Raw genomic sequence first — 12,696 nt, 5'->3', positions numbered from 1 at the left:
GATGTACATTTTTAACCTCCCCGTGCTCTTTCAAGTAACAAGAATCCAGTGCAGGAAGTTATCACAGCCTAACGTTAATTCTCTTGATGTTTATATGTTGGATCATTGCACTTTATTAACCTACTACAAGTTCTGTACTTGCTTTAGAGCTAAATGTCTTTTGGAAAATGTGGATCTAATTTGGTAGGTTACAAATTCTTTTAGATTCTCAAATTAGAAAATATTGTGCAATAGTAAATGGTTTACATAGATTTTTAGGATTCCCATAGCAAGTTAAGGAATTGGTTATGTGGCTTGTGAAATTGGACCGCAAACAAAGGTGCATGTTATGTATTCCGATTTTATTGGAAGAGACAAACAGGATCAGACGGTTTGGGATTTGACCAAGAATACCGCAACTGGCACGGTTACAAATGATGGTTTTATAAAAGACCTTTTATCTCCAATTATGAAAATAATGGATAGAGATGGTGAACTGGACACTGATGGATGGGGCTTCAATTTGGTTGCACATTTGTATACTGGGAATAAAATTCATAAATTGACTATTTAAATTATAAACTCCATGCACCTTCTGCAAAGAGGAAACATGGCCTACCTACCTTCTGTTTCAACATTTCATCCAGACACCAGCCCACCCTTCCCACCATTCTTCTACCTGTTTGTCGGTGTTAGTTTGCTGTGTCTTACATGTAGAAAAAAAAGAGTCTATACAGCAGAACTAAATGCAAAACTTTCTACATTTTGGATAGAGTAAAGGAATGTTATAAATCCTGTCAGTTTTTTTTATTTGTCATTTGTATCCCATTGGGGAGATTTCCCTTCACTTCCTGTCCCGTAGCCAAAACAGGAAATCAGAGGAAACTCCTGCAAAGTAAGGGAACACCTGGATGACACCAGGATCACTGGAACCAATGTCCCCATTGGAAGATTTCCCCTCTATTACTGTTTTGACTTTCTTTCACTTTCATACACAAAGATAACAGTAAACAGGACAAGTATGAAGGCAATGGAAGAACAGACAGCAATAAAAAGCTGACAGGGTTTTTAAATCCTCTCCATTCTGTTCAAAACTAAAAAGAAAAAAAAAAAAAAAAAAAAAAAAAAGGTTTTCTTTTAGTTAGACTTTAAGAAAAGACATGAAGTTGTACAAAATACCCACACCACATATGAGCTGCTTTCTGAAATCCAACTACAGTTGGATACATATACCTGGTCACAAATTGCTAAACTCCCTGATAAATGTTATTTGATGCATGGAATTCATTGTATTTTATTTTTTAATAACAAACAATGGTTTTGCACAGAGCAGCCCCGATCCTCTTCTTTTTGGGTCCCCCACCGTCAGTCTTAGCTCTATTCCTCTGCCGAGTGCCCCCAATAGCAATCTTTTATATTTGGGATGCACCAATACCATTTTTTTTAACACTGAGTATGAGTACCGATACTTTTTTTAAAGTACTCGCGGATACCAATTACCGAAACCTATTGCCTAAGAAGAGTAGGTTCAGGGGTGGTTTGGAAGGTGGAGAAGGAGGGGAGTAATGGGTAAGGGCAGGGTAGTTGAGGGTGGTTTGAGATAGGGGTTATGGGGTGGGAGGGCTGGAGTTGTTGGGATGGAAAAGGCTGTGATCACTGGGGTGGAGAGGAATGGATGGGAGGGTCATTGGGAGATTGCTGGATGGCCAGCAGGAACCTCTGGAGTGTTAAATTTGGGTGGTAGAGGATAGGGCATAAGGCTGGGCTATGTATTGGGGGCTGTGGACATATTAATGGAATGAATTGTCAGCCAGTTATTAATTTAAAGCAGTGGACAAGAGTAGGAGGCTTTAGGAGTTGACGACAATGTTGGGAGGAATGGAGGCTGCTGCGGGTGGAGCAGGTGGGAGCTGGAAAGACATGGGGACAGAAGTAACAGCTGGCAGAGGGAAGGAGGAGACTGAGAACCCAGCAACACATTACTGCCAGCACTGTTCCTGCCCTCAAACAACTCTGCACACTGTACCCCCTCCCACACCTGCACTCCTATACCACCCATGTGTCCCCTGCCACCATTGCACTTCCCCTTTCTACCACTGCCATCAATACTCCTCTTGCATACCTCCTCTGTACCCCTAACAAATCTCCACCATAATCTTTGTCACCACTGTACCCCCAGCACCATGTTATTCCACCATCAGGTCGCTTATACTGCCTGCAATTTCTTTGTTACAGTCAAAAGATCTTCTTTCCTCAGTCAAACCGCTTAAAACAAGCTGTGCTGTTGGGAAGGGGGCAGGAGCAGGTTGTGGTTTTCTGCAGGCTCCTTGCAGGGATTGGAGCCTCTCTACAGACCTGCCCCCTGTCTCGCCACAGATCAGATCCGATCCTCTGTGTCCGGTCACCACAGTGACCAGGAGAAACAGCAAGAACCGCACATGCAAATCGGGACTCAGCCCATCAGGACACAGACATCCCGGGACAATGGACCAACGCTAGGCTAATGTGTGCAAGATGAGGGGTGAGCGGCTACAGCGAAGATCCGTACAAGCTGACGTCACTTTTGGTATCGGTTTTGGGTATCAGAGTATTTGAGTGAGTACTGACACAAATGCTTAGTATCGGCAACGATACCAATACCAGCATCAATATCAAGGCAACCCTACTTTAGATATATAATATATACTCTGTATCTTTCGCTGTTGTCACTTTAGGGATGTTTTCTGCTGAGGAAGCCTACTGATCCTCCCAGGGTTTGATTACATATTTACAGTATATAATATATATATATACTATATATATATATATATATATATATATACAGTATCTCACAAAAGTGAGTACACCCCTCACATTTTTGTAAATATTTTATTATATTGTTTCACGTGACAACACTGAAGAAAGGAAACTTTGCTACAATGTAAAGTAGTGAGTGTACAGCTTAAATAACAGTGTCAATTTTCTGTCCCCTCAAAGTAACTCAACACACAGCCATTAATGTCTAAACTGCTGGCAACAAAAGTGAGTACACCCCTAAGTGAAAATGTCCAAATTTGTCCAATTAGCCATTTTCCCTCCCCGATGTCATGTGACTCGTTAGTGTTACAAGGTCTCAGGTGTGAATGGGGAGCAGGTGTGTTAAATTTGGTGTTATCTCTCTTACTCTTTCATACTGGTCACTGGAAGTTCAACATGGCACCTCATGGCAAAGAACTCTCTGAGGATCTGAAAAAAGAATTGTTGCTCTACATAAAGATAGCCTAGGCTATAAGAAGATTGCCAAGACCCTGAAACTGAGCTGCCGCACAGTGGCCAAGACCATACAGCGGTTTAAGACTACAGATTCCACTCAGAACATGCCTCGCCATGGCCTACCAAAGAAGTTGAATGCACATGCTCAGCATCATAACCAGAAGTTGTCTTTGGGAAAGAGACGTTAGAGTGCAGCCAGTATTGCTGCAGAGGTTGAAGGGGTGGGAGGTCGGCCTGTCAGTGCTCAGACCATACTCTGCACACTGGATCAAATTGGTCTCCATGGGCGCGCAGCACGGTGATCTGGGACGAGGCTCGTCCCTCGGACAGAGCCCGTCCCCGGTCTAGGTAAAGAGCCAATGAAATTCACTGTCAATCACAGCCGGTCACAGAATGTTTACAGAGAACACGGTAACCAGCTGTTACCGTGTTCTCCTCCTCACACACTGATCCTGTGTGAGGAGGAGATTGTGGTAACAGCTAGTTACCGATTACAGTGCACCCCAAAACACACTGATTGCCCCCCCAATGAAGAGGACCTGTCACTAGCCCATCAAAGTACCTGTCACCAGCCCATCAAAGTACCTGTCACCAGCCCATCAGAGTACCTGAGTACCTGTCACCAGCCCATCAGGTACTCTGAGGACAGGTACTCGGGTACTCTGAGGGTACTTTGATGAGCTGGTGACAGGTATTTGGGTACTCTGATGACAGGTACTTGGGTACTCTGATGACAGGTACTCGGGTACTCTGATGGGCTGGCGACAGGTACTCGGGTACTCTTATGGGCTGGTGACAGGTACTCGGGTACTCCGATGACAGGTACTCGGGTACTCCGATGACAGGTACTTAAAGTACCCGAGTACCTGTCGTCAGAATACCCGAGTACCTGTCATTAGAGTACCCGAGTACCTGTCATCAGAGTACCCGAGTACCTGTCTCCAGCCCAGAGTGCCGGAGTACCTATCTGCACCCCATCATTTTACCCGAGTACCTTTTTCCAGTCCAGAGTGCCAGAGTACCTATCTGCACCCCATCATTTTACCCAAGTACCTGTCTCTAGCCCATCAGAATACCCAAGTACCTCTCTAAAGCTCATCAGAGTACCCGAGTACCTTTATGAAGCCGATCAGTGTACCTGAGTACCTGTCTGCAGCTCATCAGAGTACCTGAGTACCTATCTGCAGCCCATGCCTCCTAGATTATGTGTTGGGGTGTTTGCTTTCCAAAATTGGGTCATTTTGTGGGGGTTTCCATTGTCCTGGGGTTCCAGGGCCTTCAAAATTGTGATTGGTTGTAATTAAATTATATGTGTACTTTATGCTCCTAGAACACCTGAAGGTGCTTCATGCATATTGGGCCTCTTTTTGTGGCTATGCTGTCACAAAGTCCCACATATGTGGTATCCCTATACTCAGGAGGAGTAGTAGAAAGTTTTTTGGGGTGTCATTTGTGCTATCTACATGCTATGTGTTAGAAATATCTTATAAATTGACAACTTTGTGTAAAAAAAAATGTGTTTTCATTTTCTTTCCACATTTTCCAAAAACTTGTGGAACAAAATGACATGTTCAAAAGACTCATTATGCCTCATATACATTGGGGTGTTTGCTTTTCAAATGGGGTCATTTTGTGGGTAATTCCATTGTCCTGGAGCTCCAGGGCCTTCAAAAGTGTGATAGGTCGTTAGGAAATTATATGTGTAATTTATGCTCCTAGAACACCTGACGGTGCTCCTTGAATGTTGGGCCTCTGTATGTGGACAGGCTGTGTAAAAGTCTCACTCATGTACTATTGCCATACTCAGCAGGAGTAGCAGATTGTATTTTGGGGTGTAATTGCAAGTATGCATATACTGTGTGTGAGAAATAACTTGTTATTATGACAATTTTGTGTAAAAAAAAAGTATTTCTTCATTTTCCCAAGAATTGTGGGAAAAAATTACAAATTCAAAAAACTCACTATGCCTCTTACTAAATACCCTGGAATGTCTACTTTCCAAAAAGGGGTCATTTGGGGGGTATTTTTACTGTTCTGACATTTTAGGGCCTCAAGAAATGAGTATACATCGGTACATCAGGTGTGATCAATTTTCAATGATTGGCACCATAGCTTGTAGACTCTATAACTTTCACACAGACTGAATAATAACCACTAATTTGGATTATTTTTACCAAAGATATGAAGAAGTATAAATTTTGGCCCAAATTTCTGAAAAAAAAAATACTTATTTGCAAAATTTTATAATAGAAACTAGGGCTGGGGAATATAATCGAAAGATTGATGCATCGCGATTCGACCCTTCGCGATTCTGCATCGATGCGGGCTGCCGGCATAATCGATTATACGAAATGACGTCATCAGCCGCGGCCACGCCCTATCGTGCAAGGAAAAAAAAAAAAAATCACAAGATCGCAGGATTGGCAGCTGATTGGTGGGTTAGTGGTGGGAGCTTAATAAAAAGGCTCCGCCCCTCCCCTTCCGCCTCTTTGACCCGGGCCGAGGCGCAGCAAGACATCCCCCGCGTGTATCGGCGTCCCACCTGCGGCCTAGAAGCCAGCCAGCCATCCAAGCCAGAAGCCGCCAGTCCAGTGAGTCCACACACAGGAGCGAGGAGCCCCAAGTGCGTCCCCATCGCAGCCAGCCAGCGCCGCCAGCCTCACCTCACCGTAGCCGACAGGCCCTGGAGGCCCAGCCGCCACGCCACTGCCAGTGACGCCAGCCACCCACCACAGAGCCCAGAGAGCAGCACAGCACCTGTCCTCCTCTGCAATGCAGTGCACAACAACCCACACAGTCACACAGCAGGTATGTCCGAACAAATAATTGTGTAATCATTCATGGGGGTCTCTCGTCTGTATCTCTGGGGGATGTCTGTGATGGGGGTGGCCTGGGACAGGGGATGGTCGGTCGGGGCCCGGGGGTACTGTTCTGCTGTGGCAGTCTGGCAGCCAGGGGGGTCAGTCAGTGTCAGTGGGGGCCTGGGGGTCTCTTTTAGTGTCAGTCAGCTATGGGGGTCTGGGCAAGGGGGGGACTCACTCAGTGTTTGTCAGTGCTGTGGGGGATTGGGGAAGGTGTGGGGGACATCCAGGTCTCTGTCAGTGTGGGGGTCTGGGCAAGGGGGGGACTCACTCTCACTCAAGTGTTTGTCAGTGCTGTGGGGGATTGGTGAAGGTGTGGGACTTCCAGGTCTCTGTCAGTGTGGGGGTCTGGGCAAGGGGGGGACTCACTCACTCTCAGTGTTTGTCAGTGCTGTGGGGGATTGGGGAAGGTGTGGGACATCCACCCAGGTCTCTGTCAGTGTGTCAGGCTGCAGTCAGCTCAGCTGTGGGGGGAGGGGGGTCTCTGTCAGTGTCACTGTCACTGTCACAGGCAGCTGTGGGGTAAGGGGGGGCCCCGGGGGTTTTGGCTCAGTACATGCAAGGAAGGGATTATCCAAAATCCAAAAAGTTTGGCCTTTAGTTGTACTTTAAATGGTGGTAGGCCTGGCTTATATTAATATTTTCTTTTATGAAGCAGTAAACTGCACTACTACAGTTTTTTACTAATTTTACTGTTACTTCTAGTAAAATACTAGTGTTGTTGTCTGTCTCTGCTATGCTGTTTGCATTTTCAGACCTTCCTATATGTTTGCAGTGCAAGTGCACTAAAGTATGCAGGGCTTGCAGGCCATGACAGGGTCCAGGAAAGTGTCCTTTGAAGCAAATGAAAATAAAAAGGATTCTTTTATTTGTGACTGCTTGATTGTTTGTTTTTTTTGATAAAGTTTTGAAAACCATTGGGCAGTGGGCTGGGCATGGGCATTGGGCAGTAATCGTGATGCATCGTGATGCATTGCGGAATCGAATCGTATCGATTTGTGACCCTAATAATCGTAATCGCATCGATTCGTGAGGTAAGTGAAGATGCACAGCCCTAATAGAAAACTAAAACAAAATGTTTTTTTTCAAAATTTTCACTCTTTTTCCACTTAAAAAATAGAAAACCCAGTGGTGATTAAATACTACCAAAAGAAAGCTCTATTTGTGTGAAAAAAATGATAAAAAATTTGATTGGGTACAGCGTTGTATGATGTAATTATCATTCAAAGTCTGAGAGCACCGAAAAGCTGAAAATTGGTCTGGGCAGGAAGGGGGTGTAAAAAAAAAAAAAAAAAGCTTTGCATATAGTTCTATTTTAGTGTAATAGACTTACCAGACTTGCTGCTTCTCGCTCAATGCGTGGTTCCGTCTGCGTGTCGCGTGGCTCCGCCTATCCGCAACTTGAGGCACGAAATTCATTTCCCTGGCATCTCAGGAACATAGCAGACGCAGGAGAACAGCCTCCTACAAGCCGTTCTTCCTGTCTTCCTCCCCACTGAGACTGTTCCATTCTCCAGACTCTCGCATCAATAGCTAAGTCACAGCACCATCTAGCGGCAGAAGAGTGGAACTACATCAGCTGTTACCTCCAAACACCAACTTTACCAGTAAACAGCAAGTACATTATCTGAATTCCAAATTGTTATTTCTGCCTAAAGTCGCACCGTGATGTAACTATAGCCTATACCACCGAAACCTGGTTTTTGGTGGACATTGCTTCATTACTGAGTGTCTTCACTTCATTACTACGCAGCTGAGGTCCATATAAAATTTGTGTGAATTGCTACATTTAGGTCTGGTTTGTAAGTGTTGCAGAGCTGACCTGATTTTACTATGGCACTGAAACCAAGACATACAGTTCAAGGAACTGTGAGCTAATAAACCCCATGTGATCATTCATGCAAAGCTTGTAGGGAAACAAAAGTACTCCACTAAAAAATAAAGTATAGCAACCCTAATATTGCCTTTACAAATAACATGACATGCTTAGCAGATCTCTTGGGACATCCCCACTTTCTTTCATGCTAGGGGGATTAAGGGAAAAAATTATAAATATAATATAAATATAAAGACAGATTTTCCTTATCTTATATAAGGTTGGAAAACTATAAATTAAGTCTGAAAACGGTAGCCTTTACTTCTGTTGTCTTTTTATTGAATTTCCTTCTAGGTCTATGTTATAGAACACATAAATGTATGAATTAGTCATTAAAAACCAAATACGGAAAGGTTTTTTCACAGTAAGAGCTGTGAAATTGTGGAAAAGACTCCCTCCAGAGGTGGTTCTGGCCAGCTCAGTAGATTGCTTGAAAAAAAGGCCTGGATTCTTTCCTAGGTGCACATAATATAACTGGGTACTAATATTTATAGGTAAAGCTGATCCAGGGAATATCCGATTACCTCTCTGGGGATTAGGAAGGATTTTTTTCCCCTGTTGTAGCTTATCGGGTCATGCTTTACTGGGGGTTTTCATCTTCCTCTGGATCAGCTGCGAGTATAGGATTGTGTATATGGGATTGTATGGTTTTTTTGTTTTTTTTATTGGTTGAGCCAGATGGACTTGTGTCTTTTTTCAACCTGACTAAATATGTAACCAATTAAATCTAATAAGTACATTTAGAATTTGGTTAGTAGTAAACATTTATGAAAACCAGTGGAAAGAAAAGTGAAGGCCATAGCTACAGCAACTAGATTCCAGTTGTTACTTTTTCAGTTCTCTTTAGAACATGAGAGTTCGTTGTCTTACGATGACTATACTGAGTGAATTTTCAAAAATGATCTTTAAAAAGAACTGACATTAACACTAAACTTTCAAGCAAGAAAAAGTTACTTAAATTATTATGTACTCACACTAGGAATGTATTTTTAAAAAAACAAATTGCATAGCAATTCATCCAGTGAAAGTGCATGTACATTAGTTCTTTATGAATGGGGCAAAAAAACCTAATGTAAATAGGTAATATCCTGTGATTTAAAATGGACAATGCTCCATTTGGTCACTTGATGGAGGTAAGTATCAGAGAACGTTCCTTTAATTATTATTATTGGTTTTTTTTTAGGATTTATATAGCGCCAACAGTTTATGCAGCGCTTTACAATTTGAGGGTAGACAGTACAAATACAATACACTTTAATACAGTAGGAATCAGAGAGCCCTGCTCGTTAGAGCTTTCAATCTAAGAGGGAGGGTCAAGAGATACAAGAGGTAATAACTGTGGGGGTGGGCTGATGGTGAAAATAAAAGTACAGTTGTTAGGTGGTTGTCAGACATCTCTGAAGAGATGTGTTTTCAGGGATCGTCTTAAAGTGGACAAAGTAGGAGATAGTTGGACAGATTGGGGTAGAACATTCCAGAGGATGGGATAGGCTCGGGAGAAGTCCTGGAGGCGAGCATGGGAAGAGGTGACAAGGGAGCTAGAGAGCAGGAGGTCCTGGGAGGAACAAAGAGAACGATTTGGTTGGCATTTTGAATACTTAGCTCCATCTAGTGCAGTATTTTATGTTTAAAATCAATTATTTACATTCAATCAGCACATATTTTAACCTATTTACATTTGTTTTTTCCCCATTCGCATATAATGCACTTTCACTAGACGAATTAATATGCAAATTATAAAATATCCTCTAGATGTTTTCACCATGCCCAGGCTTGGCACTTAGGGCTGTCTGTGTAGCATAAGTGCTCCAAACCATGCCCAGTTAAGCATGCCATTTGGAAACACAGTTCACATGGAGTCTAGTACTGTTTGCTTTAGTGTGAGTGTAAACTGTGCCTCTCCATAGATCACTAAGCATTTAAACAGGGATCACTGTGGTCTGGCTGGCAGAGGTGATGACGTAAGTGTGCCTGGGAATGCTTCCTTTCAAGAACAGCGTGTGCGCAGACCAACAGAAGAGTGGGGAGGGGGAACAATTGTACTCGGGCCTGGTTCCCATCAACCATGCCCAATATGAGTATACCCTAAAAGTAGACACACTGAAGCAAATTATTTTCCAATGTAGTTAGGGAGGATAGCAACATAAAAACAATATTAAAATGTATTGTAATAAAAAATGTTGAAATTCAAGTCTGAAGCACAATTTCTAGAATTCCACCTTTTTATTAGAATTTTTCTTTCTAATAAACTCTAAGGGTATTTTAACATAATAGTGCATTTAATATCAATAATTAAAAAAAAATGTTTAGTAGCATGTTGCTGTTGAAAACTATTATCAACGAATAAGAATTCTCCCACAACTACTGTTTATTAGGTTAAGGCTGGATGACCTTTTTCAGGAAATACAATCTGCCATAAAAAAATATTTACATTTTTTAATAAGAACGGCTAAACAAAATCCTAAAAAAAAAATATTAACACCAGACGTTTGGCAGAGCTATGAAGACTACAAAATGTTAGGAACTGTCTGCGTTCACATTCCCACCATGAAAACATCTTATGCTTTATCAGTCTTAAAACAGCCAAGAGGCTCAGATGTAATCTTGTCTCTTCCTAAGGTTAAGTTCAAAGTATTCTCATTAGTATTCCAGCACAGGGGGTAAAAATCAGAGATGTGTGTGAAAAGGCAGTTACAGGTCATCCAGAGCTTCATACCACGACTGGGACAAATTAGATACCCCCAGACCTAGAAAAAGTTAAGCAAAGATTTTGTTTAATCATCATCATTCACCCCAGAAGCAGCATTTTGGTATGGTGGAAGGTGTAGCCAAGATATAGGCCTGAATGAAAAGGAAATCTTTAAGCCTGGCTTCAGCCTTAACAGTTTTTTTAAGTAGAAAATCAAAATTCAGTTGCAAGCTTGAGGAGAGAACCCACCCTTCTTTTTCCCTTAAGAGAAATAGGGATGGGAAAATAGAGGGATTTGAAAGTGCCAAGCATAAATGAGCACAATATACACTTTATTAGTATACCATATGTGAAACATTTGACAATACATTATTCCACATGGTGTGTCTCACTAAGCACAAACAATTAAAGCAGATGTGGGTAATTCGGCATCTACGCAATTCGCCTGGACATAGGGGCTTCTTCAGGATCCAAAACAGTTGAATCAACACCACTATAGATACAAGAATATAATTTAAAAAAAGGTCATATAGATCAACATATGAATACAAACATCCATCTGTACATATTGCAATTCAAAATATATATAGCTATGAAATAGCAGCATGTTAGAAGCAAAATACATAGGGAGGAGAGATCAAGGATAATCAGCACCAGTTGCAAGCTTATTTATTTTAAACTAATACAATCATGTCTTAATTTTGTTCTAGACAAACTTTTTTCCCTTTCCCTTTCTGTTCTTTGCTTTCTTTTCTTACCTACTTAAATAAATTATGGCTCAGGAAAAACTCAAGGAAAAAAAAAACATTAGATACAAAGAAAATGCCTGTCTCAAATTTGCAGCTTTGCTGCTGTTCTATCACCTTTATTCACAAAGACCAGTGGGCATCCTGGTACACGAAGTTCCATGGCTTTTTTTAGAACATTCTAATGTTGCCTATTCTCCAACAACACTTGGATAACAGCCTCTGTTAATTCAATCAGGCAAACCACAGTTTGCCTCCAAAGCCAAGTATCCTGAGTCTGCTACAGAGGCCAGGTACCCTGAGTTTTGCCTCCAAGGCCCAATACCCTGAGCTTGCCTCGGATGATCAGTACCCTGAGCATGCCTCTGAGGACCAGTACCCTGAGTTTGCCTCCAAGGGCCAGTTCCGCAAATGAGATGCTGGGTCAGGGCTGAGTGTCTCAGGGAGACTGGATGACTTAGCAAGCAGCACCTCTGTTAACTCCCCTTGCTCTCTGAAACCTTGGAGAAGCTTCCAGAAGTAGAGGGCGGAGTTTAGGAGGAGCTGCTTGGAGTATTGATGAGGACCCCAGTATCACATACCGGGTGCTGGAGACCAATGGAGAGAGGGGTTCTGTTGCAGCTAAGTTTCAGACCCCCCTGAGGGTGAAACAGGAGGGATCATGCCCAAAGTAGCACACTGCTGGGCTGTGTGCAAGAAGTTTCAGAGTACCGTTGGTGTGCTGGAGTGGAGTCAGCAGGCAGGTGCTGCCCGTGAGATGTTGCAGGTCTAGGATAGTGCCAAGACTGGTTGGAGGAACCCGAGGTGAGGAGCCAGGTGGGTATTAGAGCAGACATGCTCAGGTGGATAGCTCAGGAATATCACGGAGATAACACACTGAAGGAGCTGAAGATCAACCAGCAACTGAAGTCACTGACAGGCTACCTTATAAAGGCCAATTGGTGCCAAAACTAGGCCAGTTGCATGCACTTCTTAACGCCAGATCACCTGCACGGTCCTCCGTGGTCTGGCGCACACCCGTGCACGCACCCGTTTGCCAGTGCGTATGCGTGTGCGCACTGGTTATGCACCAATGCGAATTCCTACGACCATGTGAAGTACTGGTGGAGCTGTCAGGTCCTTGAGCACTTTTATTGCTGTTGATGCCCTGACACCCAACCAATACCCAGCAAGAGCAGTCGGGTGGAAGATGGAGAAGGAGTGCTGAGGAGGCTGTCATGGCCCTGGAGGATGCCCCCTGGCCGAGGGGGAGGTGACATCGGGCCTAGAGTCAGCTGGGTGGGCTGGTGAGTA

General features: G+C 43.1%; 1 protein-coding gene across 1 annotated transcript in view; it reads left to right on the top strand.

Annotated features, from left to right (window-relative positions):
- Positions 1 to 12,696, top strand: part of HMCN1 (hemicentin 1) — a 452,754-nt gene that overhangs the window by 1,028 nt on the left and 439,030 nt on the right. The gene's annotated exons all lie outside the window — the stretch shown is intronic.

Source organism: Pelophylax lessonae (genome assembly GCF_965119305.1).
Source record: "Pelophylax lessonae genome assembly, chromosome: 8".
NCBI classification, from domain to species: domain Eukaryota; kingdom Metazoa; phylum Chordata; class Amphibia; order Anura; family Ranidae; genus Pelophylax; species Pelophylax lessonae.
The sequence above is the reverse complement of the archived record's forward strand: the minus strand, read 5'-3'. Positions and strand labels throughout refer to the sequence as shown.